General features: G+C 34.2%; 1 protein-coding gene and 1 long non-coding RNA gene across 9 annotated transcripts in view; one reads left to right on the forward strand and one right to left on the reverse strand.

Annotated features, from left to right (window-relative positions):
• LOC114932538 (protein amalgam) overlaps positions 1–27,712 on the reverse strand; it is a 219,677-nt gene that overhangs the window by 28,165 nt on the left and 163,800 nt on the right. The gene's annotated exons all lie outside the window — the stretch shown is intronic.
• LOC114932539 (uncharacterized) lies at positions 1,563–26,509 on the forward strand. 2 transcript variants are annotated; one of them, XR_003819916.2, is made up of 4 exons: positions 1,563–1,784; positions 1,990–2,037; positions 25,842–25,905; positions 26,176–26,509. It is a non-coding gene; the product is annotated as an uncharacterized LOC114932539 (long non-coding RNA). The 2 variants fall into 2 exon arrangements; XR_003819915.2 differs by having other exon boundaries at positions 25,842–26,509.

Genomic DNA, 27,712 nt, shown 5'->3' on the forward strand with positions numbered 1-27,712 from the left:
AATAATTTTAAAAAAGTATAAATATATTGCAATGTAAAACTTATAATTAATAAATTTAATTTTATTGTAATTGTATAACTTATTATAATATTTAATTTTAATATATGAACTATATTATTATTTTTATAAACGTAAAAATTGTAATATACTCTTCTCCAGTTTATAGTAAGCAATATGTTGAATAATTATCATTGCAGATTACAGATTTTAACAGCTCAAATGTTAATTAAATTATATCATTTCCTGAAATCTTTGAAGCATGAAAAAGGTTATAACACACTTGTTTTTAATATAATTCAAAAATAAGTCATATTTTTAAAAAAGTTAGATTTTATATGCGATTATATAAAACGCTAATTTAATCTAAATTATTTAATTTGACTTAATTTAAATTAAATTGAAATAATTTATTTTAAATTTTATTTAATTTGAAATGCAACGTATAAAAAATTATAACTCTAAATTTATATTACAAAATGTTGAATATTTCGAAACTATTATATAACAAATGGATTGTCATTGTCGGTATTTGGCCTTCGTGTTACGGCATGTGTACATATATATGTACATGACATACGTATACGTAGCGCGACGTAAGTGATGTAATCTTGCCATTTACGCGGCGCGACGCGAGCGAGAAGGTGAATTATTCCGTGTGTCACTGTGTTATTCTTCGAGACACAATAGTGACAAGTATCACGAGAAAACGCAATTATTCTCTACAAAGCAAACGATCTATATTAATAATTTCACGTAATTAAGGAATCGTAAATGTTGTTCATATAAACGTATCAAGACGACAAGTATTTACCGAACTAAATTAGCGCTATTTATTCATTTATAGAAAATAGAAATCAAAACGAGATAGAGTTAAATAATTATAAATGATCGTTTCATTGCAACATATTTACAAGTAATAATTATTTTCTTAATGATTTACATATATACACATATTTCTCATATTCGAATATAAACTTGTACCGCGATCATTCGAGAGAACGACCAGTAACATAATTAATTTCTAATACACTGAGAACATTTCAAACATTCGGCATTTATATTATATAATTTTACAATGTATCTTATATAAGTTATTTTTTAATTTAAAAAGTTAATTAATTGCTTGTTTTTTTAAATATATCTACTTTAATACGTATATAACATCTCTTTTAATCGAGGAGAAACAAGGATGCGCGATGTTAAATAATACCTTTCAATTATAAAAAAAAATTCCAAATTATATACATATACATAGATATATCATAATCATATTATTAAATACAAAATATAACTTTCCCAATGGGTACATTTTGACGTTGGTGGGAGGGCTTAGTACCTGAAGGGAAAGCTAAGTACCTAAACGGTTTTTCTCGCGATCTTTTTTAAGAGATCTTTCTTAAAATTTTTTTTTACTTTAAAATGTATCAAAAGATACTGATCTATTTATTCTCGATTGCATAATTCGCTTAAAGTCGCACGTTAAGAAATAAGTCGAGCATCCAATTTCCAAAAGCAAACGCTTTGTTGCATCTTAATCAGTTTAAATTTCCGGAATGCCATTCAAAGTGTTGCGCGTCCGTTTGCATCGTACCGCGAACAGTTCATTTCATTTTAATTATTTCAGAAGTGTCGTGCAAAGTGTCGCGCATCAGTTTTCAGTATGCCGCGGACGATTGTCATTAACATTTTCGCGAGTGAGTATAGTGCGCGAGTGTCTGACGAATTCTGAAGAACAACTTGAGAGGAGAAGGAGACGCATCAAGTGACAGCGAAACAGCATTAAGGTAAATTAGTTCGTATTTATATATTATTTTTAATTAATTGCGCGCACAAGTTTATTCTCATTTGTTAGGATAATCCATCAAATTCAAAAAAAGAAAAGAATTTTAAAAAAATATTTTATTAAATATATTTGATAAATTTTATATTTAATTCATAGTAATTTTTTGAATTTTGTTATAATTTGAGTTTCATATTTATATATTACAGATTGATGGAGCTTCTAACTAATTTAATTCCGTTGCTGTGCATCGATCGGTGAGTGAGACAAACTTTAATATTACTTTAATGTAATGAAATCTACAAAAAATTTGTCGCAAATAATATATTTAGACATATGGCCTTTGTTAGTAGTAACATAAAAATATTATACAGATAGAAAAATAAAACATAGATCTCTCTTACCTTAATTTTCGGATAATGCTATGACAACCGCACGCACGGCTAACTTTAAGTTAATTTTGATTTAAAACAATTTTTTGTACCAGAATAAAATTTTATATATTGAAATTTAAATGTATTATGTTTTTAAATTCTTTTTTTTCAAAATTACTACTTGTACATAATAATTATAAAAATAATAATTTTTATGATTAAAACAAATGACATTTATTTCAATTCTGTACGACAATTCTGGATATATGAAATATTTGTTTTATTTCGTAAGTTATATAAAATAGTTTTAAAGTAAAGATTATGTTTTAAAATACAGATAAGATCAACTTGACGTTTTTCGTGATTAAAATGGATAAGCTGAAATATTATAGTCTAAATATATATAATTTTTCGTAATCTAAATGATATACACAAATTACAGATATCTGACAGTAATGCTAATTGATTGATAGTAAAAGGATTTTTTCTTTTTTTCTTGATCTGGCTAAAAATTAAAATATTTTTATCTTTCTTAAAATAGTTTCCTTATTTATTAATTAATTTATATAATAATTTTTTAATCGCACTATACAGATTACATATTTCTGTATAATATTTTTTTACGATATAAGATTGTATTTTTATTTAATTGATTGAAATTTATGTTTCCATTGCGAAGAAAATATGCGAGATGACATATTTTTTGCATTTCCTCTCATCAGTGAATACGCCATATTTGCATATGAACAGTGTTTTGGAAGAGAAAGAGAGAGGGAGAATATTCATAATTAATTAGTTATACATTAATCTCCTCTACTTCTTCCTGCTTATTTTGCCAAGACCTTTATAGCACACATGTGCATTAATATTTAATAGAGAGGATATTTAGTAGGAGATTATAAAGTTTTGGAGGAATAGACTAAACTTCATATAAAAGCGAACATTTCTGATGGAATGACCAGATGTTATCGTCATGTCCTCTTTTATAAGGGATAGAAAAGCGGCTCACGTATTCATGGGTTCTCGAAAGAGAGAAAATATTCATAATCGTAATATGCTATGAATTTGTAAACAGATGTGTGATAAGAGCACCCGTTTGAAATCCTGACAATTGATAATAAAAAGACGCGGATTATAATATTGCAGATACTATTATACATGTAAAAAAAGAAACAATATACATACATTTATTTTCAAAATTCTATACCAATTTATTAAAATTATGGTATTGAAAAAGATAAATAAATAATTTATATTTTTATTAAAACTTGCATTTTTCAACTAATTTAGTTTGAATACAAATTAAGCCCGTTATTTTATATATGTAAATTAATATTAAAAATATATTTATTATGTTGATAAATCTTTTGTACAAGCTTTCAAAATGGACTTATTTTTTAGGGAATTAAAAAGTAATCCTTTCAGAAAAAGAAAAAATGAGAGAAAGAGAACGACGAACCTAGAAAATTTCGCATCCTCACAATTTCGCATTCACGCAATTTTTTCCACAAATTATACCCATCTTAAAATAACGGAGCAGAATCAGATGATATATACATCATTATCACACAGTCGCGAAGAAATATTTAGAGAGTTAGATATTTTTCATTCAGAAATGCGCATTCGCTATAGGAACAAAATGCCACGTTCTTCCGCGCGGATGCATTCCGGATGCAATGCCACCGGAACCGGCCGAAATGCAGTAAGCAAATACACGATTTCCACAGCGACGGTGGAAGTAGCTTGTAGCTCATCCGTACGCCGCTGTACGTTACATGGTTTCTCGGCTATAGCGGGGTTAGTAATGGTCGAGCACAAGGCAAACAAAGTATACCCTTGCCCGCTGGCGGAGAAGGTGGCGGTTCCGGGGGTTGGATTTGGTTCAGGGATGTTGGGTTTGGTTAACGCAGCAGAGCCAGCAGGGTCGAGTGTCGTATGATATGATACTCGACCGCTATGGCCGAGCGAGTGTCTCGCAAAAGTACGTCGCAAAAGTATCCTCTAAAAATAAACACCGCTCCGCAAACATGCCGTCGTCGACGACCAACCGGATGTTGCGCTCACTTTTCTCACGGCGTAGCGGCTTGAAAATCCCTATATCGTTACTCCGAACTTGCTCTCTCTTACACAGCGAAGTTAAAATGAAGTAATTTCGAACTGAAAGGGCGACGGAGAGTTGTTTTTTCATTGGTTCGGAAATTACTTTCTAGACCTTCCCTAGATGCTAGATCGAATAAGTTTCAGGTGATTTTGTATGATGACGGCTGTCTTAGATGTGCGATTTTAATACTGCGTTTTGAAATAATAACTCCACTTTGTTTTTCTCTTCTCAAATGATTAATTACTCTCTCTCTCTCTCTATAAGTTTATTATATAAATCTTTTTTAAAAGGCAGCTAAAAAGGTTGAGATTTTTTTTCTTTATATTACTTTTCAATTATTAGCTCTTTCATTTTATTGAAAGTGTAATAAACTTATAAAATATAGAAAATGTAGAAAAATTGAATATATATATATATATATATATATATGTCTTAAGTCTTAAAATATTTAATACATAAATGGAAACTGCAACTTATATATATATATAAATATATATATAAGTTGCAGTTTCCATTTATCTATTAAATATCTTAAGACATATAATGTAGTAAAATATTGATTTTCTTTTAGTTTTTCTCGAGCAAATTTTTTGTTGTGTTCGTAATTATCTTCGCAACAAGTAACGCGGAGACAATTTTCAAAATTAATATACACCATAATTCTATTTCTTATTGCTTATTTTTTGAACAATAAAACTCATTACGGAAAATTCTTTTTAAGAGAATGAGAAAACTTGCTTATTCGCAATTACTCGATAAAAATTGGATCTCTTTTTATGAACGCTGGACAATCGCAGAAAAGAGAGTCTTTGACCAACAAACAATCGTCTATTATAAATGTTGGCTTTTATAATCACTCTACAGCCCAAACAAATCAATCGCCGGTAAAATTCTTCTACCTCCCGGTCTCTGTACCGAGCCAAGCAACCGTTGATTATATTTTTCTGTTCCAAAGAGTATCGCCAACTACTCTCCCGCTGACTGGTATTTTGTGCGAATTATGTCCGGCGATGCTTTTCATCGCAAATATGAACTCACATTAAATTTCAACTATCAACAACGTTTCTTTTAAAAATACTATAAACACAAACTAATTAATAAAATAATATATTAATAATATAAAAGTAATATTATAATAATATTGATAAAAAGAGCTATGACGAGTATAAAACGAGGATGTGATTTCGTTACTTATAATTTATTACAATAAAAAACTGAATTATGTCTGGACGTTTCGACCCTTTTTTTGGGCCATCTTCAACAAACAAAAAATACGCAATTAATAAAACATTATGTGTAAAATTTGTTTTCTAATCAAAATAAATATAGTCGCAATAGAAGAAAAAAATATATGAACACAGACTACTTTAATATTATAATATAATTATTATTTTAATGATTGAAAATTTAATATATAAATATATTTACTGATATATGAATAGTTTTTTTCAGAATAGTCGCATAATAATTATAGAAGAGATTCTAATTTTAAAAGATCTTAAATTTAAAACATAAATCTTAAAAGTTCTTAGAATTCTTCCTGATATCCTATTTTTACTCTGATCTCGAAACAAATTATATTAATCATTAAACAAAATTTTTTTGAATATAAAAACAATATCGAAAAATTACTTTATATCAATACTGGAACCATATTTTTATCCATAAATTACGCTGAATGTCTTTATGAATACACATGTGTTAAACTTTGTGAAGATTACAAGAATGGAAAAAGTCCTCTCTCCATTGCAATAAGTAGTATAACTCGACGATCACTTCTACTATTTCATCTCCTAGTATTGTGCCGATGGCATAATAGCCTCGAATGGAAAATCAGAGAAATTAATAAAAAAGTACGTTTTGAGAAAGATGAATGAACGACAATAGTGACGAAAATACAGATGCCATAGAGAAGGTAAGGTTTCTCTCATTCTTTGGTCATCCCTTGAATTACTTCTCTACGTCGCCATTCGGTCATCAACCTCAAGAGCTACAGAGACGCTTTTTGTCCTAACAGAGAAATGGCTTCTCTGCGAATCTAAGAATGCCCATAATAATTATTGCGGCGGCTTTCTTTTGAAGATCATCGATCTGTGAGTAACAAATGAAAAACTCGGAGCGTGGGGTCGCTGTGAAGAAAAAGAGGTCAGAAGAAGCAGCAGTGATTGACAACTTTTAGGGAGATCGATTCGCATCTTCAATTATACGAAAATATTACAAATAAAAAGAAATATACATCTGTAATCATCTTCTTTGATTAATTTATACGATATATTTTTCGTTGACCCTCCAATCAGTGTTAAATAGAAAGTTTTATAATAAAAAAAGAGAAGAAAAAAATAGGTGACTGCTGTAATTTGCAAAACACTGATTGAAATTTGACACAAAAGTGAACGCAATCAATTGGAACTGTAATATTCGCAGAGTCCTATGACAAATAGGAGAACAACGTCGTCAAACATGATTATAGTAATAATAGAGAGTCGCGTAATTATCCGGTCAGATAATAATAGTTCCAGGTCAGCACGTTTATTCGAGCTTTAACTTTGAAAAGCTTTGTGACCGGCTGTACTACGCCCGAGTGGTCAGAAGACAGGGATTCACTAATAGGCCTTCAAGAGCAGGAACGCGATCCTAGAAAGCCCTAACAACGTACTCGATTTATCCTTCATCCTCTATACTCCGTCACCTTTATTCCGGATTTCCAGAATCTCCGAATACGTCTTCCTTGAGCTGCGCGACAATCAATCGACGAAATGAGGATTTCAGTGATCTAATATGCCACTCCTCTAATCATGCAGAAGATTTCACTGCAGGCATCGATCCTGTCTTAGTGGAATTCATAACGATGTTAATTGAGCGCTGCGATTATACCGACAAGATTATACGTAAAGTTGTTAATGATGAAAAATCTATAGCTATTATATATAATAACGCATTTTGATAACTTTTAGTAAAAAATGCTAACAGGGTGAAAATAATTAAGAGAAAAATGTAATGAAAAATACTTCATTCAACACATGTAAGAATAATAGAAGAGAGATTTTGATGAAGAAGAATAATAATAAAAAATGATTTTTTAATGAAATATAATTGGCAGAGAGAAAAATTATTTTTCATAAAAATAAAAAGTGATGCATTTCGAATTTGCATAATAATGTAATTATTCTGGCAGAATTGTACAACAGGTTAAACAAATATTTTTAAGTATAATTTTTTACAAATTGTATCAATAACGCAGGGAATCGAATATAATTAAATTTTTCAATGAAATCAAACATATTTTATCAGCTCGTTTCGCAAGGTTCATAGGGAATCATTTGTCTGACGCAATCTGTGTTTGAGATTGTTGAGTTAAAATCAAAGCTGAAAGGGCAGCGAATGAAACGATATATTCAGGCAAAAAATCTAATTGGCTCTTTATGACATCAGCATCGATCTGGGTTAAGAACGCACAGACGTACCGTAAAATTCAAATAATTTCCTACGACGGCCGCGTCAAGAAGCGGCGAATGGCGGTAGAAAGCGCCAACGATGAAAGAAATTAATTTAACCCCTTACGCGCGGAGACTGTAAAAAAATGACCGCGAAATTGGAATTAATCCGACTTCTCGTTGCTACAAAGACCTTCCTTTGAGTTCGGAGCCGGGATTATTCGTAAAGACTCGGGGCTTTTCTGAGCCTCGAGCATGTCCCGCTTAATTATATCAATGTTCACAATTTTTCAATTTTGCGCAAATTATATTATTTCCTTCGAGTTTGCGATGCCTTTCTTAATTTGTTTCCTTTTCCGCTATTCGCGCGACGCCTCCGTGTATATCCAAGTACGTCACGTGGAGCCAAAGTCAAGGTAGTTTGCGGACTCGTCTTCTCAATAATCCCCAACCGCGCGACTCGGAGTAGACGTCTACCGGAGCGTGTAATTTCCGTACGTAACCGCACACACACGGATACGCACACGGTATGACGCGCATTATTGTGCGAATGCGTCCTTTATGTAACGGGCAACCCCTGGCGCTTTCAACCCCTTTCAGTCAGCCGAGACGACGGCGACGACGGCGACGGCGACGACACCACCACTGGCGAGATATACATCCGCCGAAGTCGCAGTCAACATCTCGCATTCCCCGAGCAAAGCTTATGGAAAGACGGACAGGGTTCTCGCGTCACCGTTTCTTCTTTTGTCTGCCCGCAATTACGGCGCTCCTATTGAAAACAACTGCCGCGACGCTCGTCATCATTGTTATGCATGAGGGTTTCTCGTGTCGAAGAGTGCGACGTAGTCGGAATGATTTTCTGTGGAATTCTGCACATTCCACTTTCTTCTTCATAGTAGTTTGTAGGATAGAGAAATCAATTATTTAGAGAAGTTTTAGTAACAAAATTTATATTTTATATCAATTTATCATTTAAAATCGTAATTTTGTATTAAAATTTTTATTTGCGTTTGCGAGTGTGGTGCAGCTATTTCATCTTAAACTCTTAATGCAAGCAATATCTCTAATGCTATTTTGCATATTAAATGCAATCTTGCGCTTCACTTTCTACTTCAATATTACAATGAAAAAGTTATTATATATTTTTTATAGAAGTTATTTCTTATAATTATGCATATATATAATTTAACAAAATTGCCAATATGATACGTCGTGCAATGTTGAAGTAATTTACATAAATAATCTCTACAATATATTAAAAGTATTTTTAAAAAATCTCGGGATTAAAAAAACATATAATATTGGAATTTTTATCCTAATTAAACGTGGAAATAGATGTTGGAGCAAAAACGCGTACGCGTAAACAGAATTCTAAAAAAAAATAATTGTTTATCTCATATAAATATTGTAAAAACTGAATAGCAAATCATATGTGAAAATTCAGACTGCAAAATTATTCTTACATCTAACATTTAGCAAAAAGAAATATTTATATAAATATCTACTTATATTTCATGTTAAAAATATTATGTATTATAAACTTGACATAATTTTTTCCTTTAAGTATAAAATCCGGAAAATTCTGTTTTCCTATTTTAGAACTTCAGTAAGTTAACTTCAATCTTTTCTCGCGCGATAATATCATAATTTATTAAATGCGCTTTACCATAATATCAGTTATTAACAGTATAAACAGTTATAAGCAATATCGGATTTTATAATTTTATATCAAAGATTCCAATATAGGAGAGATAATTATATACGTGAGAAGGATAATTTTCTTCGCCACTATTATTTTCAAATTTTTAATATGGTATATTTATTTAATTTATTCGGCAATAAAACGGGTGCGCGTTTCTTAAAAAAAAATATCAGAACAAATAATAGCAATAAATACGCGTATGATATAGCGTTTATTCAATACCAGTCGATAATATCCACGTACATTTCATCGTGACTTTTATAACGTCATATTCCTTGCATTTGCTCTCCGAGCGATTGAATCGAGTGTTCGGTTGCGACGGCTCTCAAAGATCAAAGCAAGAGCAAGACGTATTGGAAAATATTAGATGTCGCGCACGATACAATTTATGTATCCCTTGCCATGTGTTACGACTGTTAAATTCAGTAAATGTTCAGCTGCAAAATCGTCGATTAATAAAAAAAAAATATATCATGTAGTTTGACGAATTGATCGATTTAATTTAGCAATATTCAACAAAAATTCGAGGCTGACTCTATTCTTGCATTTCGTTTTTCCTAAAAAGTTATATAATTTTGAAGTCTGTTATCATAGAATAGCATTTTAATTTTAATAACATTTTTCGCGATTTTAACGTCATTTTACTGAAACAATTTTATTATTTCTTTGATAAGATTTTTATTATCTCCGTGTGTAATCAAGCTTTCTCGAAGTCTTGGCTTTCTTTCGACGTTCTTTTTATGTACACAATAAAAGGACTGTTAATTTCAGAAGTCACACAATGCTATCACGACAGTTAGATCAACAAGAGATTACGGAAAAATGTTGAGGTCTGATCACTTGTGCATGTCACGAATGTGCGACCTCTTTCTTTGCAGGAGATGAAGTTGTTTTATGATTTCCACATTGGAACATAGAATAAGCAAGGCTTTGAACAGCAATCCCGGCTTTGATTGATTAACGAAGCAGTGACTTGCGACGTAAAGGAAAACGAGATCAAAATGAGATTCTCTCATCTCTGTATATAATGAAAGAAAGTTATTTACTATAATAATTATTATTTTTCTCGCATATTTCTTACTCGTATCGATATATTATAAATTTTGTGAAATACAGAAATAGAGAATAGAATGCTTGATATTGTCAATTTTTTAAAATTATAATATAAATATGTATACACTGATATCTACTGTGAATGAATTTAAAAACTTTATTACAATATATAAAATATATTAACAAGTTATTTTATATATCGTAATTTAAATGATCCAAAAAAATTAGAAAATTATAAGATTTATTTAAAATAGAGAAAATTTTATATATATCAAAAGAAATTAAAACATAAATATAAAACTTTAATAATTTGTTTTATAATCGAATCGATAAATAAAATCGAAAGATTTTTCCCTCATTCAAAAATTGCAGACGATGCATTCTACCAATCGCTCAGACGACAATAAATCAATAAACTTCACGCTTTCAATCTCTTCGTTAAAATAGATTGTCTTTATATTGTCGATATAAAGCCTGGAGCGACCAGATAACAATATACAACCGACATATTCGTTTCAAGTATTGAAAAAGTGAAATATACGGAGGTAAATGAGAATAGATACTTATCAAGTATCTATACGTCGTATAAAAATAGTAAATGTTTAAACTTGTTAAGAAACCTATTCAGGAATACTTATACATATATATTGTACATTACAGATTTGTACATTATTGCATAAATAAATACTTAAAAATAGAAAAAATAAAAATAATATTTTATATAATAGATAATAAATAGATGTAATAATGATTACAAATAATAATAAAAAATATTATGCATTGGAATTTACGATAAAAAGAAAGAAGGCACAATTCGTGATATTCTAAAAGTCTTGCTATATACATACTCGTACGTGCTGTGGAAATGATTTCCACGTCGCAAGCAGTGCTGCCTAACCATCATTTTTCGTAATGACTGTCGCGTCTGGAAAATGCGTGTATGGCAGAGACATACGTGTGTGCGTGAAAAGAGTTCCCTCATGGTGCTTTTAATTGATTTTGTGTGCCTCCTACCCGCAAATTTATTGTCGCGTCACCCTCGGCAAATACTTTTCAACTCTTTACGGATTCGTATCATCCGTTTTATATCTCGCTGCCTCGGCTATTGTTTTGGATTAAACGAAAGAAGAGAACTGAAAATGATCTACAGAACTCTGTCGAACCCTCCCGACAGACTCTTCTCTTGAAAACGCTTCATTATATTCCTCTCGTTTGGCCATACCGGTTTCTCCGCCGTTAAAAGGACGCTGCAGCGAAGGCTTTGTAATCATGAATTTCTTACTGCACATATACAAAGCATTTCTTGAAAATTGATAGAAAGTAAACGAAACGCGTACACAGCTCTAGGAACACAAGTATTGATCAGAGGAACATCACAGCGTTAATTAGAAGAATATAAATACGCGCGGTCGCAATTTGAGCGTTAACGCATATTCGGTAAAGAGAGACGAGAGTTTCGATTATCATCATCGCCGTAGCGTTTCGACTCATTCATCAATTATTTTCCACCTCGCCGAGAACATCCCGCTCGCAGCTTCGTTTTCTCAAACCGAAGGAGACGCCGTAACCGATTCCACATGGCGTAACTTGGGAAGATTTAGGAGAGATTGGGCTCTCATTTGGCAGCCAATTACAATGCCACCGGCAATAGCGACGAATCCAGCGGAACTGCGCTCCGGGTACGGTGGTCGAATTGGTACCAATAGCGGTGGAGACGTGCGGTTTGGGACAACCCTGTAGCTCATCCGAGTTCACCCTCTCTCGATCCCCCATTTCTCTCTCGCGCTATCTCTCATTGGCACTTGGCTCTCCTTCTCTTCCCCATCCCTCTCTTTCTCTTTGCTCAAGACTGTGAGCTTCAAGAGGAACATTCGAATGATATAGTAGATCGAGCATTAGAACGATTGTAATATCGGCATGATTGCATGCGTAATTGAAACATCATAAACCACTGGCTGAATCTCCGATAAGCTTCATATCGCAGGAATTATTGCGTATATATATATATGTGTGTGTATGATGTGAGAGAGCGGCTCTTAATGTCACCCCTGCCGTTTACGATCCCGAGAACTCGAGAGCTTCGCCTCACATATACGGCCTCTCCTTCCATTTGGCGACGGGAATCGCGCGATCACGTCGCATTCGTAAAATGGCGTTGTAAAATAAATTTGAAATATCGTAAAACCATCTGTTTATAGGGCAACGTTCGCGGAGTTAAAAGTGCGAAAACGTGCGCGAGTGCGCGCTTTCATTACCGCACGAATGGCTGACAAAACGTAACGGATGACTCGACGTCAAAATATTTTACGGCGGAAGAATAAGAAACAAGATCGTGAACTAATAAAAAAAGAATTTACGATAGCAATCTAATTAGTAGTGTTTCGAAGGGACAGATTTATTATATACATTTTTGTGATCACTTCTCAAATCTAATTCTAATCTTTAATCTTCCACATTACACGCGATTGCATTTTATTACTTTTAATCATCGCGCCGTAAATGACAGATTTATCCGAAACAAATTCCCTGTCATCTTTCCGCGGGAGATTTGTAACAGATTTGCCCGATATCTCGCTGCAGCGAGCATTACAAGCATTGTAACAAACGCGACATCGTTTCCGGAAACTAACGAGTAACTTTCAGAATCAAAGTTGAAGCGTTCCAATCTACGATGCCCTCCAGATTCGCCCCTTCTCTCTTTCCATCCCACATCCCAGACCCTCCGTCCATCTCTGCCGACGAGTTATCCGCCGCTCCACGAGAGATACCAAGAAAATTGTCTCTCCCTGGAAGTCCCTCTATTAAATTCTCGTGGTTCGACGGCGGGCGCCTCTCGTCGTCGACGGATAAACGAGGTCGAGCGCGTTGCCGTTCGGACTTCCTGTCGAGCGATTCTCGAGTTCCTTCTCTCTCTCTCTCTCTCTCTCTCTCTCTCTCTCTCTCGACCGACCGAATGGTTCCTTTCCCGTTTACGGTTACGCCGGAGATTTTGACCGATCGGCTATTGGCCCCGAACGCCAGCGAATGCTATACATGGAAGTTATGGAGCAATTGCAGTGTTTGCTCGCTATTGTTTCTCGGTGCTGTAATGTAAGATAGATCTCTATGGATTCCGATTAAATATCTCTCGACGCGACACTGCATTCTGTTCTGTATAATAATATTTAGATTATCGGCGAAATTGTTTATAGTTGAAAGAAATAACTTTACGCGACTGAAAATGTAAATCTGTGCTACAAGTGATTTCTCTTATCGTATATATAAATGTCATAATAATTCATCATGATTTTAAACGTGAATTCCACATTATATTATCCGAGAGTAATTTATGATAGAAAATATTCATTACATATACTTGCGAACAACAATAATAACTCGCGCACACAAACTTGATAACATTTATATGTATATCTTCCATCACTGTGTAATAAATAATGTTGAGTAAAAGCTGGGAATATTGAAATTTCCAAGACGCGGTTATACGTAATTAGAGAGTTTTACAACCCCCCAACGTTAAATGCATGCGTTGAATAAGTGCACCGCTAATGATCCTTATAATGTTGTTTTAAGTTATTACTTTATATGAAACTCGCGGTAGAGCCATAAAATCCTCCATTACTCCTTAACACACAGCATTATAGCTGTATACGCAAGCAGATCATAATTTTATACTCTATATCTCATACTTATTCAACTCCATGATTGAGACGTATCACGATAAGATGCATAAGTAGCATAATTCATGAAGTACACGTTGTTCGATAAACGAGCACATTTGTGTGTAAAGTATTTAATAATGCTTCTTTAAACAAATTAATTGCTTCCAAAATATTTTCGCTGCAATATAAAGAAAGGTTAATGCCGCTGATTTATTGGCGTTTTAGTATCTTACTATATATTTTCCAACTGTTTTGAAAGCTGCTATAGTTTGGGCAGAGTCACTTTACCTATATGTTTCAAAAGCAAATCGATATTCGGTATTGATCTATTGTCGGAAAAGCTGTGACGCGGAATCGAAGTATCGGGAGATATTTCATTAAAATTTTTTTTTCTCCGCTATATATTGTGCCACTTTCCAGAATAAATCAATATTTAATCCCCTGACCGCGAGCTACCCGCTTTGCACGCCCCGAATTATTTTGTTGACTTTAACGCGCCGTGCGAAAATTGCACGCAAGCGTATAAAGCTCGTTATGCGAATGCCGCTATTTTCGCATCGTCATTCGGTATATTTGCTGTGCGAAACGCTATTTCCATTTTCGTCGTATAAAATTGTAACGCTTTGTCGTGGTTTGACGAATTAAACAAATATTAGAGCGCGCAGATATGAAAATATTGGAAAAGGAAGAAATTGGAAATCACGAGGGAGAGAGAATCCCTCTTTCTCTCCGATGATATTACCTATGCTAAATACGCGTACGGATCGGCAAAGAAAAATTCGCAAACTCGCCGAGTTTTTCATCATAGCAGATCGTCCATATCGGAAAATATTTTTCACGCGTGAACAAACAAACGCCATCGTTACATACGGGTTGCATGTGTACGCGCATCCACGGTTCTTTGGGCAGCGCACGATTATAGATTACACATACACGTATTTCATCTCTGCCACACAGGCCGGAACAAGCGGGATTTTTCTCAGTCGAAGACACGGATCGCTGATACGGAAGAGCGCAATTATTTCGTATATAACATCTCCCGACGGAAGATGCGCATTATCAGCGCGGAAACGCGGCACAAAGTCCGGCTGAGTGAGACAAGGATCGTCGTAAATCACGGACCCGCGGAGTCGAACAAAACCGGCAATGCGTATTTCGCGGAGCGAGTTGAAAGATAAGAGGAGACATGAGAAACGCCAGGGAGTCTGGGGGAGGAAAAAAAAGGACAAAAGGAAGAGAAATGCCCGCGCCTTTCAGCAACATCGGCGTCGCGGGGTTGTAAATACGCAGGGGAAGGAAATGGATGCGATGGAAATAAGGGATGAAAAGGAGGTGCGAATCATCGCCGATTGTCTTTTGTTTTCAGCACTTTGTTTTTACGCGTTTCTCGCACTCGGTGCGGTCATTTGTTTGTCCCGTTACGACTGCACCGTTCTCGTTTTAGGCTTGGAATTGGCTCGCTTTCTCTCTTTCAACCCCGCCGTCTTTTAGAATGCTGACGAGCTGAATGCCAAAAAGACGTCGCGACGTGCTAGCGCAAAAATAACGAATGCGTGTGCTCGATGAATGCTTTTTCCACTGATGAAAGAAGCGACTCTGCTCTCTGTGGGGTGTGAGGATTTACGGCAATAATGTTGGTTCGTGTCACTTTGCAAAAATCTACTTCGACGGGAAAAAAGATTGACAGAAAGATATTAAAGAAGTGAAATTTCCATGATATGTCGAAAAATTGATGAAAGAGAGTTATGAAAATAATTTATCGATGATCGAAGAAATGATTAAAAATAATTTTCATGTTTTAATATTGCAGAAGTTTGTTTGTTGTATCGATATTTAAATATATTGATTTTAATTACTTTTAATTTTTTTAACTTTGTTGTATAATATTGCATTTAAACATACGTTAAAGAACCAAATTATTTTATTGGCAAATTATATAATTAATAAAATAATATAAAGATGTGAAATACAATTTTAGTGATATAAAACGATCCACACAAATATACCAATTACAAATAAATCTACTTATGTAATTCCTCATCATTATCCATATTTTGTTGAATTATAAAACTAAATATTTAATTGCATCGTTACTTATATTAATTTATCTGTTAAAAAACGGTTTATCAAAATATATACGCATATCGCGGAATTATAAGCCAATTTTCACGAAAGGTGCATTCAAAGTGTTAATTGGATTCTTTGAAAATTGGAGAAGTGTAGATGTAATAAACAAACTCTTATTGTCAAACCTCTTTATTTTTTATTTCACTAGACCGACGACTTTATCCACTACCTTCCTGTACATCACATTCCAATGAAACTATGCATAAAAGAGCTATGAAGTCTCTCTGCGTTGTTCTTGGTGGAATCTTTATACCACCGCCGAGATATTTCCAATATATCGTCGAAGCGTCTCCTTATCTTTTTCGTAGCATCCAATAGCGACGGAAAGCCAAACTCCAGCTTCTCGCGATCGCTTCTCCTCAAATTTCAAAAAGAAAAGTAAATGCCGTCCATTTTTCCGTGGACAGCTAAAATAAAAAAAAAAAAAAAAAACAGATCTCTACCATTGACAATCGCTAAAATCGTCTGATTGTCTGATCTTGACAGTACAATAAAAGTAAATCTGAACAGTTTCAAAGTACTGATAAGATTTATTGATCGGATTTATGATGTAATAACAAAAGTGTAACATATAATAAGAGAAAATAGAATTAATTTTTATTTCAATATCGTATTGTTCAATATAATAAATGAGAATACATTGTAATAACATTTTTAGTGAACAAATTTATATACAATATGTTATCGAAACGTTAATAAATATTTTTCGCTCAATTTTGAATTTTTGACATGGTCGGTATCAAATTTTCAACAATCAGTCATACAAGAAAAATCTCAGATCAAATTGATTGTTATATATTGGGATGGCACAAAAAAATCGATTAAATCTATCACGTCATGAAAAATCAAAGTTTACCAGTTTTTTTTATGTGTTATATTGTTGTGTTGTATTGAATAATATTTTTTTACTCTACACATTTTGTGAATGAAAAAGAACTTTTAAATATTATTTAAAAATTTTTAGTATTATTCATTTGATTTTTCTATTATATATACATTGCTTTGTAACATATTTTTCTAATATGATATATTTGAATGATTTTTCAAAAATGCAAAATAACTATAGTACAACTTGTTACAAATAAGTGAGATATTTTTTTAATTTGAAAAATTTTTTTATTTCGAAAAAGATGCCATAGAAATTGGCAAAACGAGAGGTAGCAAAACGTTTTTAAAAAACTCAGTGCAAGCGATTGTGAAAAAGCTTCTTCAACTACAAACACATACACAGCAAACTTGCACACGATTGTTTGTTTCACTTATTTCGACCGTCATTGCAATCGTAGCTGTTTTTTCTTTCCGGTCCGATACGCCGGGCCGAAATTTTAATTTAGCTTTTCCGCTACCGCCACGCAAGTCTCGTATATATAGCTGCCGGCCGTTATAGTAAATTGTCGTAAATTTATAGACACGTCCGTAGTCGCTCGACCGGCCGCGATATTATATAGCTCGTTTCATTATTAGTTGTCCGGATTTGCTCCCGTATAACACGATCTGGCGAACGTCCAATTTTTTTTATTCTTAATTTCCGGACAACCAAAGTAACCGTCCGGAGACGGTTCTGTCTCTCTTTTCCCTTTCCATTCTACAATCTTTCTCTCTCCACAATTTTCCCTAAGTAAGCGTCGTGTTCCTGATATAAGAATAAATTCGAGTTTCAAGCAATTTGTATTTAAGTTTAGCAGAAGTTAACAATTTCTCCTCAAAGATATACGGCGTAATATTTAAAATGGAGTTTAATATTTTTTCTTCCTGCTGCGAAAATGCGATATCTAATAATTTGCAAATGTCGACGCTGAGCGATAAAAAAGGAAACGCAGCAATTTATTTTGTGATATTTAATTCTAAACTTAAATTACATAGAGAACTATAGATTATTCTCCGAGCGAACTATATTTTCATCAGGGAACTAGGCCACAAATTGCGCGACTATTCGCAGATTACAAGGTTTGCGACTGCAGCTGCGAATACGCCGGAGTTGCCGATTACCTTCGGGGCATTACGTGAAAATTTCAAAAGTTTGCGTATTCGAGATTAATATGAGACTCGGATCAATTTTCTCGTTTCCGCTTGAAATTCGAATGTACACACAATCGACACAGTATTGTACTTCCGCGGATTCTCTCTTTGCGCATCGAGAAATCCCTTCTTCCATCTCGCTGTCATTAACCTCGTTAAACATAATTAATTGCGTGGAAATGTATGAAATCATTATACGTTCTGTGGGATACATTTGGTTAATGGTTCAACCAGCATGTACATAAGCGGAAATATGCATCACAGCTGTCAATCAGCACTTTGCAACACACACGCATAAATCTTGATACATATTATTCAAAATGCATTTAATACGTTATGATTAAATTTAACAAACTGGATTATGCATCTTCGATAATCTTCACACGTAAATATGTACTTATGTACGTATGAGCATAAATTTTTACAACAACGCTAAAGCCGAAAATATCCTTAAAATATTGTGCCATTTAACAATCACGTTACATTTTGCGCTAATCTATATAAAAACGTGCAGCGCTGCGAAAATTTAATTTAAATAACGTAGAAATTTTTGAAATTGTCGTAAAATAATATCCGCGTTAATTTATTTTATATAATATTTATTTTTATTAAACTATTCGCGGTATTCGTTAAAAAATTTTAATATTTGAAATTACATAGCAAAGTATAAACGCGACGATGATAAAACGTCAGGGCGATGATGGAAATAACTGTCTTCGCGATGTAGTTTTGAAAAATTCCCATCGCGCTGACGCGCTTTCCACAGCATCGACAATATTTTACCAGCACTCAGAATGTATGCGCTGTTGTATATCGAGGATGTATGTCCTTAAGGTATCCTGATATATTCAAAACATACCTCTACGCGCGCGGTTATATGCGGTAGGCAAAGCTATCGATAATTCCCAGTCGTGCGTTAGAGGGTCACGCAAATGTGAAACAATGTTTGTAAACAACTCGAGGGCAAACAGTTGGCAGCCGCGCTTATGTGGCAAACCGGAAGCAAAGTGGTCTGGACCGACAACCGGTATTTATCCGGTTTATACCGTCGCACAAACGTCAATTCGAATTAATATTCCCTTTGAATTCGATACTATTTGTTCTCGGCGATGAGTGATCGAGACATCGCGATACGTAAACGATCGTTCAAAATTAGATTACACATTTCGCGTCCGATAAAATGACAGGAGACAGAATGGATATATCGCGATATCTATTTGATGATTGAAAAGAATCAAATTAAAAAATCGAACCAGCCGCGATATCGCGATATATCTCGCTTCGTCTGACGATATTCGATACGACAGAATTGTTGGCCTGGATGTAAAATAAAATCATTCACAAATATTCATCGAATAAATATACATATACATATATATATATATATATATATATATATATATATTTATTACGTAGAAAAATCTCTACAATAATTCGCATTAGCTGATGAGCAAGTTTTGCTTTTTCTAGTTAATTTCCCTAGGATTAAAATCACTCTACTTTTGCACTTAAAGTTAAGCTCTACCTGTCCTACTTTGTGTTGCATCGCAGTGTAAACTGCACTCTCGTAGGGCCTAGGTTAAAAGGATAAAAGAGAATAAGAGAGATGAAAGGATCGACCGGCGCGATGTTATACCCGGCTGAAAGTAGTAACAACGTTAAAGTCAGACATTGGAACTAATTCGAGACTGGCTGTATCGTTCGCATCTCACGTCGTCGATGTATATATCGACTTAAACTACTTTCCCACGGCAATGACCGCGCATCCCCACTTGACCTGCTCGCGCGCTTGCAACGAATATTATCGAATGATGCTGAAAAGTTTTGAACTACAAGCGCGGTTTCGCTCGATTAAACCACACGTTACGGAACAAACTCGAGAAGTTCCGCTGATCGAATCGGTTTCGGTCGGAGCTTGAACGCCGCTGCAGCCGCTCAAGATTTATTAGCCCATCGAGAGGTGCAATGACTATCTTCCTACGAACTAAGATATAACAGTTATATTGCTTTAGTGCACTTCGAATTTCGTAATTAACCGCAATTGTGCGAGCGGAGAATTCCATACAAATTGCAAAGTGAATTTACATTATGTATAATTTAATAAAATATTATCAGAATATGAGTCAAAATATTTGATTCATATGTAGGTCAAATTCTAAAATAAGTTTGTTCTTTCGTGTATTTATTCAGCGTGACATTTCGTAGAAATAACTAAAGAAATATATTTTACATTATTTAAAACTTATTTTAAAATATGCAATTTAATTTTTTAATTAAGAATAGTATAATTTTTCGCGTAATTTTGTCTGATTGTCTCTTCTTTTCCTTTTCTTCTCCTTTTTGTTCTAATAACTACAATTTTGTGTAAAATAAAAAAAAGTTATTCCTTTTTTTAATGAATAAAATTGAAAGAATATTATAAAAAGCTCGTGAGTGCAAAAAATGACTGAAATTAATAATGACAATTAAGATGAGAGGGAGGAGGAGCTTGAATTCGATCCCAATAATGTTGCCGAGAAAATGTATTACGGCCCGCGTTTATCATTATGCAAATAATTTGTATTTTATTGGCGAAACAGGATCTATAGGTCGAATAATAATGTATATTACTCAAGGGAGATAGAAATTATGGCACGAGGCGACAGAGCGCGTTGCGTGAATTCTGCAACTATATTCGGTAATCGCTATTCACACTCGGAGCGACCACAATTACTCTCCCGGAGTTGTATAACGCAATGCACGGTCACGTACGACGCGACGCGACGCGACGCGACGCGACGCACGCATGGATGAGTATTCCGCAAAATTCGTATAAGCTCCTCCGCATTGTGCCCGTCGTATATATACGGTACGGTATATCTACTGACTCCGCGCGCACGGTGAGGTTTCCCGCGGCTTTCTGCCCATATTATAGAACTCGCCGCAAACATTCTACCCCTTGCTGCTTGTTTGCGCGACCGCATTGCTGAAACATGCAGTCGCTGTGATATCAGCGGGAGAAAAGTCGCTTTCGTTCGACCGCAATGTTAGGAACGTTGCACCGCGTAGCGTGTGACCGCTTCATTACAACTTCGTGCCGAAAATACGAACTTTAATAAGTGGAGGGAAGAAATTTTAAAATGCGTCTCGAAAGAATATCACCTCTCTGATATCCGCGCGTTACCGTTTCAACGTTGGTTATACGGAATATTTAAATCAAGTGATCTTGGTATCTCATATTTGTCTGAAATTATTTCTTCAACAAGTTTGCTGCATTTTTTTTTTTTTTTTTATAATTGTTAGACGGGGAATTGGATTGAAAAGTTGTTATTTATCTTTCGTAATAAAATATTACCGAAGTTACTTACTAGTCCCATTTAATCCTTTATATCCCGGCAATATTGATACGCTCGACGTGATATTAAATTAAAAGGTATAAAAAGTCGCAGTCTCAGTATCGCGGAACGTAGTCTACTGTCACTTTTGAGCTCGAAATTTCGAATTAACGAACTTTGAAATAAATGTCCGTAGCGCATATTCATAAGATGACAGGGGCAATCACGGACCTGGGAACTAATTAAATCGTTGTGCACCACCGCCGCGATATTCGCGCGAAATTCGTCGCCACGACGGGACGAATTTCCGCGTTGTTAGTATTCATATTAATCACGCTTGGGCTAGTCGACTGCAATTCATCCAACTCGAAAAAAGCAATCTCGTGTGTTAGCATATTACTAATACATTAGCTATTTGTTTAGGTCGTCGTCCTGCACCCTGGCACATATCTCGTATATATATACGTATTTCCCAGCGGAAAATTATTTTTCATATAAAATATTTATAAATTCTTCATAAGTTCGTGGCGTGTTTTTCGAAAAATACATTTCATATAAAATAACAAATATCATTAATTTTGAGATTCCAAGTTATTTGAAAAAATATCCAAATTCTTGAACGATACACACAGAATAGTTATTTATGTAACGACAAAAAAAATGTACAGTTATTTTCATTCGTTTAGCAAATACAAATACGATGCAACAATTTTCACTCTTACGCGTATCGTATTTTTTTCTTGCCCAAATCTTACAATTGTCCTAGTTTTGAAGAAAAACCCCGACAGCATCTACGCACGGCGCGGATAAGTATGTATCTAGACGAGCGTTTCATCTCTATTGCTTCGCCGTGTGTATTCCCATGTTTCAACGTGAATACACACGAATGCGGTGTTTACTGACGCAATATGCCGAATCCCGTATTTGCGTTACTATGGAATATGTTGGTCCCAGGCGATACGAATCACTGATTTTACACATACGTTTCTGGATGCCGAATTGCTTTCGACCAGCGTGCGCTCGGATTGGCACAGAAAATAGAATATAACACGTTTTGTTCCACAAGCGTTTTCATTCGATTTAATTTAATCATCTCTTTAATCAATTTCTCTTGTACATCGCAGTGTCTCCCTAATAAAAGTTAGTCGTAGAAAATATGGTATCAAATTTTTATTTAAATCACTTTTATCTCAAAAATTTACATATAATACTGCAATATAGCGAATGAAATAATAATAGAATCTTTCATTCTCTTTAATTTGCAACATATAAAAAAAATTTGCCACATATAAAAGTCTGTGAAAATTCGTTTATATAATTGTACAAAAACAAATGTAAATTATAAAAATTATACTTTCTCCAATACATTAAGAATTTACTAATTTAAATCATTTTTAAAAATCAAAAGTTGTATTTTAAATATATTTTTCTGATAATCAGAAGGCTTTTATAGAAGAAATAAAGAATATTTTCTCTCGAAAAGTTGCAATTTTTTGCATTTTTTCTTTCGTATGATTCTATACACATATCAAACTAGATAAATTTTACACATCTTACAATTATGGTAAAATGCATGTTTCAAAATTTTGCAGTCTATTTGTTTTAGTTTGAAAGTAAAATTTGAAACCAGACGATACAGGAAGAAACATCGTTGCCGATTGAAATCCAGATCTAGCAAATCAGGCTAGATCTAGCTTAATCAAGCAAAATCAGTTTTCGATTTCGTCGTAAATACATTACGTAGCAAGCTCTTCACGGATCGAAGAGTCAAAGTTCCGAATGTACTCCTCGCATTCGTGGCATTCGCATTTTGGCAAAGCGAGTTTCCGGGATTTTCTCGCATTTTTCGCAAGTTAGAGGTAAAAGCCGCCAATTGCCGTGCTTTCCACTTCTCCATCCTCGGCGAACTTGATGGAGTGACTGTAACTCAACGTGTCGAACCAACAGCTGCGCGGCGAAACTTCCAAGTCCAGTTATACAATAGGAAGGGGAAGCCGTTTCTACCGGGCGCAAAAGAAAAGGGGCCGAGAAAAGCGAGGAAAACGCGAGCGGAGAATCGCCTGTGTTTTCCGCTCCATTTGCTATTTCTTTCATAATGCGTACACAGTCGACTTTTTCGCGGTCATCGTCACTTGTACTTTGCCATCCGAGGCCATTCAGCGCCGCGTGGACCGCATCTCTCCATTGGACGTTCGTTCCTTAAGAGTCGAGCATCCATTTATTGAGTTTTTTCGAGCGGAAAAATTTTCCAGCGCACTTCCCTCTTTCGGAGGCAAGAAAGCCGTTCATCGACAGACGTTTTCCAGAACAATGTCGTACAACGGCACAACGAGATATCGTATAGATTTTGTATTGCATGAAAATAGATTTTCTTGTTTAAAAGAAAATATAATTTAAGGGGATCCTAAATGCTCTTGAAAAGTCTGTTGTTTCTTTCCTGTTTTATCTTGTTTCATTTTAAATGGGAGGTTAGATAAATTATGAATTTATTTATTGGCTAATGTTAAAACTTTAAATCTTTCTCATGTACAAATTAAAGTATTAAGATTAACAAAAGGCAAAGCGTTCTAATTTCGGGTAAAAAACCATCCGTTTAGGATCCCCTTAATGCATTATATTCTTTGAAAACAAAAACAATTTTGTCACCGATAATTCATCGAGATTTTATATTCTCAAATGCGCAAAAGTTTTCAAATCTGAAATTATCTATCTCATTAATAGTTTCTTTCTTTTTCTCGAAAGAGATGTTCAATTTTCGAAAATTTTGCACAGAAAGTTCCATCTTATCACAAACTCTAGCTAAGGAACAACCGTTAGCGGGGGCATGCACCTCAATCTCAAGGAAACTATTCGAACTACGTGCTACATTTTGATATCAAGCCGTAAAGCGGATCGAACTCGAGTTAAATTTCTAAGCGTAACTAATGCAACTTTATGAAACTCGTGCGCTCCAACCATGCCGCTGTTACGCGCTCAATGCGCGCACGCTTCTGGTTTCCCTCTATACAACATGCATTTCCTTCGTATATAAGCTTTGTGTCAACATAAGCCAAACAAGGTGCAGCGCAGAGTGACCTCTACGGTTGAATAAGGAACGAACCGGGATGTTAACGCGTTCCGCATTTGGCTGGAAAATTTTTGCAGAAGGAGTTAAAAGGGTCACGAAAAAAAAAAAAAAAAAACTGTCCTAGGAGAATTATTTCCATTTAACGGCTCGACTCCGGTTTCCGCCCAGTCCTCGCAAGCAGTCACGCGGGTATGATAACGAGACGTTCGCAATTATTCAGGCGGCGATAATTATGGCGAGTTATTTCGTCGACGATGACGCAATTTGCCATGTCACGTCGGCCGATTTTTCAATCCCGCGAGCTTTTTTTCGGCGAGATCTCCTCTTTGACGAGGGGTTTGGAATCCCCAGGAAGCTTAATGAGGCCGTCTGAGTTTCCCCACGAGACGTCGGAGAAAAATATCTCGTGTATATTAATATGCAAGCGAGGGAGAAATCTTTGATTGTGCATGCGACACTCGAAGTTTGCCAATAGAAATCTATACTTTTCTCTGATAATACGAGGCACCCAAAATTTGAAAATTAATAAAAGAATAGCTAAAAGGTAGCACTTTCAAGAACATACTCTATATATATATATATCTATATTAAAAGATCTCAACTATACACATATTTAACACATATTTAATCGGATTATATTAAATAAATAAATATAATAAAAACGTTTGACTAAAAATAATGCTGTAAATATTTTTACTTAATTAAATTAAGACCGGTTAGACTGGTTCTATTTTTATAAACCACTTAGAATGAAAAATACCTACATATGTACTCTACGATGTATATTTGCAGTTTTGCTCGAGTTATATTTGATGTTTGCATGTTTTCTATGAAGCTGACAAAGATCTTTGTACATAGTCAGGACCGCATGCAAATATTCCTAGCAATATACAAACAAACAACAGTTCAAGAAAAATATAAAATATCGAAAATGTTAGAAAATATAAAATATAAAACTTGTACACATTATTTCTAGAAAACTGTCAAATATATTATTTACAAACAATATATATATACATATATATATATATATATATATATATATATATACATATACATATGTATATATAATATACATATATACATATATAAAATTATGGAAAATTGCATATCGTTTTTTTTATCTAAAAATAAATTTAAATATAAATAAAATATTTGTTAAAATTGTAACAGGAATAATTTCTTTAACCAAATGCTTTTTATTTCAGATACCAGTGGAACGGCCATGTGATTGCAAGAAAATTACAGTCGTACTAATTAAACTTTACATCAGTAAGTGCAGATAACTCGAGAAATACATTTTGCAGACTTCTCCGTTTCTAATTTACAAATATCCTTAAGGAAAGTTTACAGACGTAAAATATATTATTCAGACGAAAATGTTTAAAAAAAAATTGGAAAATCAAACTATTCGACAACCTCTTGCATTGATTCTTTCTTATAATATATATATATATCGAATCGTCGAGATAATTAAAATCAAATAAAGAGACGAAAGTGAGATAAGATACGGTACAAAATAACGAGGCAGCTCTATTACAGCCGACGAGACGAATTGGCAACTGGGGATTAAAATAACCCTGTGTTACTTCAAAAATATTGGCCAAGGGAAATTGATATCAAACATAAATGCCTGAAATTGGTTAGTATCGATTGTTAGATATTCATTCGGCCGTGTCCGCAAACGCTATTGGAATTCAATAATTTATTACAATTCCAATTTTCCTCGTTTTCTTTCGCTTCGCGGCTGTCAGAATATTCCATTCTAGATAAGGTAGATTTCTTATTTTTTAATCGATTCATAATCTTAAAATGTTTCATTATTATCAATGATAAAGTAGAAGCTTATTTCCATAAAGTAAAATTCTGTTTCCAATCATCAGGAAAAATGATAAAAAAAAAAGTTTTCTCAAATAACTTGTTTGAAATCATTGTTCTAAAATAAAAGATTCATATCACATCAATTTCTTTAATTAATAAATTGATTGTAAATGACTGAAATGATTAATTTGTAGGACGTTTTAAAGCATGTTTAACATTAGTATTACACATTTCTAACTCGCGAGTCAGTATGTTTATTCGTTTCTTATCTCGCTCTGCTTCCAAAGGATGCGCAAAGAGCCACGATATTAATTCACACACCCTTAAACTCCAAAGACGCTCCTATAAGCGGGTGTAACTTCAGCAAAGTGACTTCAAGCATGCAACGAGAAAGTGAACTAATGCCGGTGCCTTCTAATTGATGTTCCCTAATTGAAATAATGTCTTACCATTGCCTCTGGCCGAGTTCTCGCCGTAATATCTACGAAATTCACAGGAGCGCAATTTATTTCTTGCATTCATTTGGAATCTTAATTTTCATTTCCCGGGGTTTCGAATCGTTGTAATTATACGTTGATCCACCGAGTCGTGCGGCAGAGGTGGAATTAAAGAATCGAGAAAGTACTCAGCACAAAATACCGAGCTTCTTTCTCTCCCTTCGCTTTTGATTCACTCGCACGACCGGGCTGATGATTATGCCGTGCTACAGCGAATAATAAGCGACAGAAGTTTTCGCTTCTTCCACCATTGCGAGCTATTCATTGCGGCCAGTCGGATAAATTATTTATTCTGTGCCAGAAACTTTAAGCGAAAAACGGATGGTGGAAAGAATTCCCGCGTGCCTCTCGGTATTCTCACAATTTATTTCGATTCGCGAGCTACAAGGGATGAATTTACCAGTTGAAATTCGCGTGTAAACCTAAAAAAAAATGTAACTCTTACAGACTTGCAACTCTCACAATAGATTGCACGAAACGTCTCAACCGAAATGCGCTCAGTTGTAGCACCTAGAAATTCTACAAAATGTAGTAATAACAAATAACAATGTGTAGTGCGATTAATAAGAAAGAAATATTATTTCACCTCGAGTTTTGTATGTTATACACGAGTGGAATTACATACCTATAGATGTAATAAATGTTTGAATGAAAAATATATTTTTTTTTGCTTGACATGTAAAACATTTATCGAAATAAGACAAAATATCAATAAGTAAATTTTATGTGGTAAAAATGTTTTCGGTTGCGTTAAAATGTCA

This window comes from Nylanderia fulva, unplaced genomic scaffold (assembly GCF_048542155.1).
Source record: "Nylanderia fulva isolate GAGA-0341 unplaced genomic scaffold, ASM4854215v1 Scaffold13, whole genome shotgun sequence".
NCBI lineage: Eukaryota > Metazoa > Arthropoda > Insecta > Hymenoptera > Formicidae > Nylanderia > Nylanderia fulva.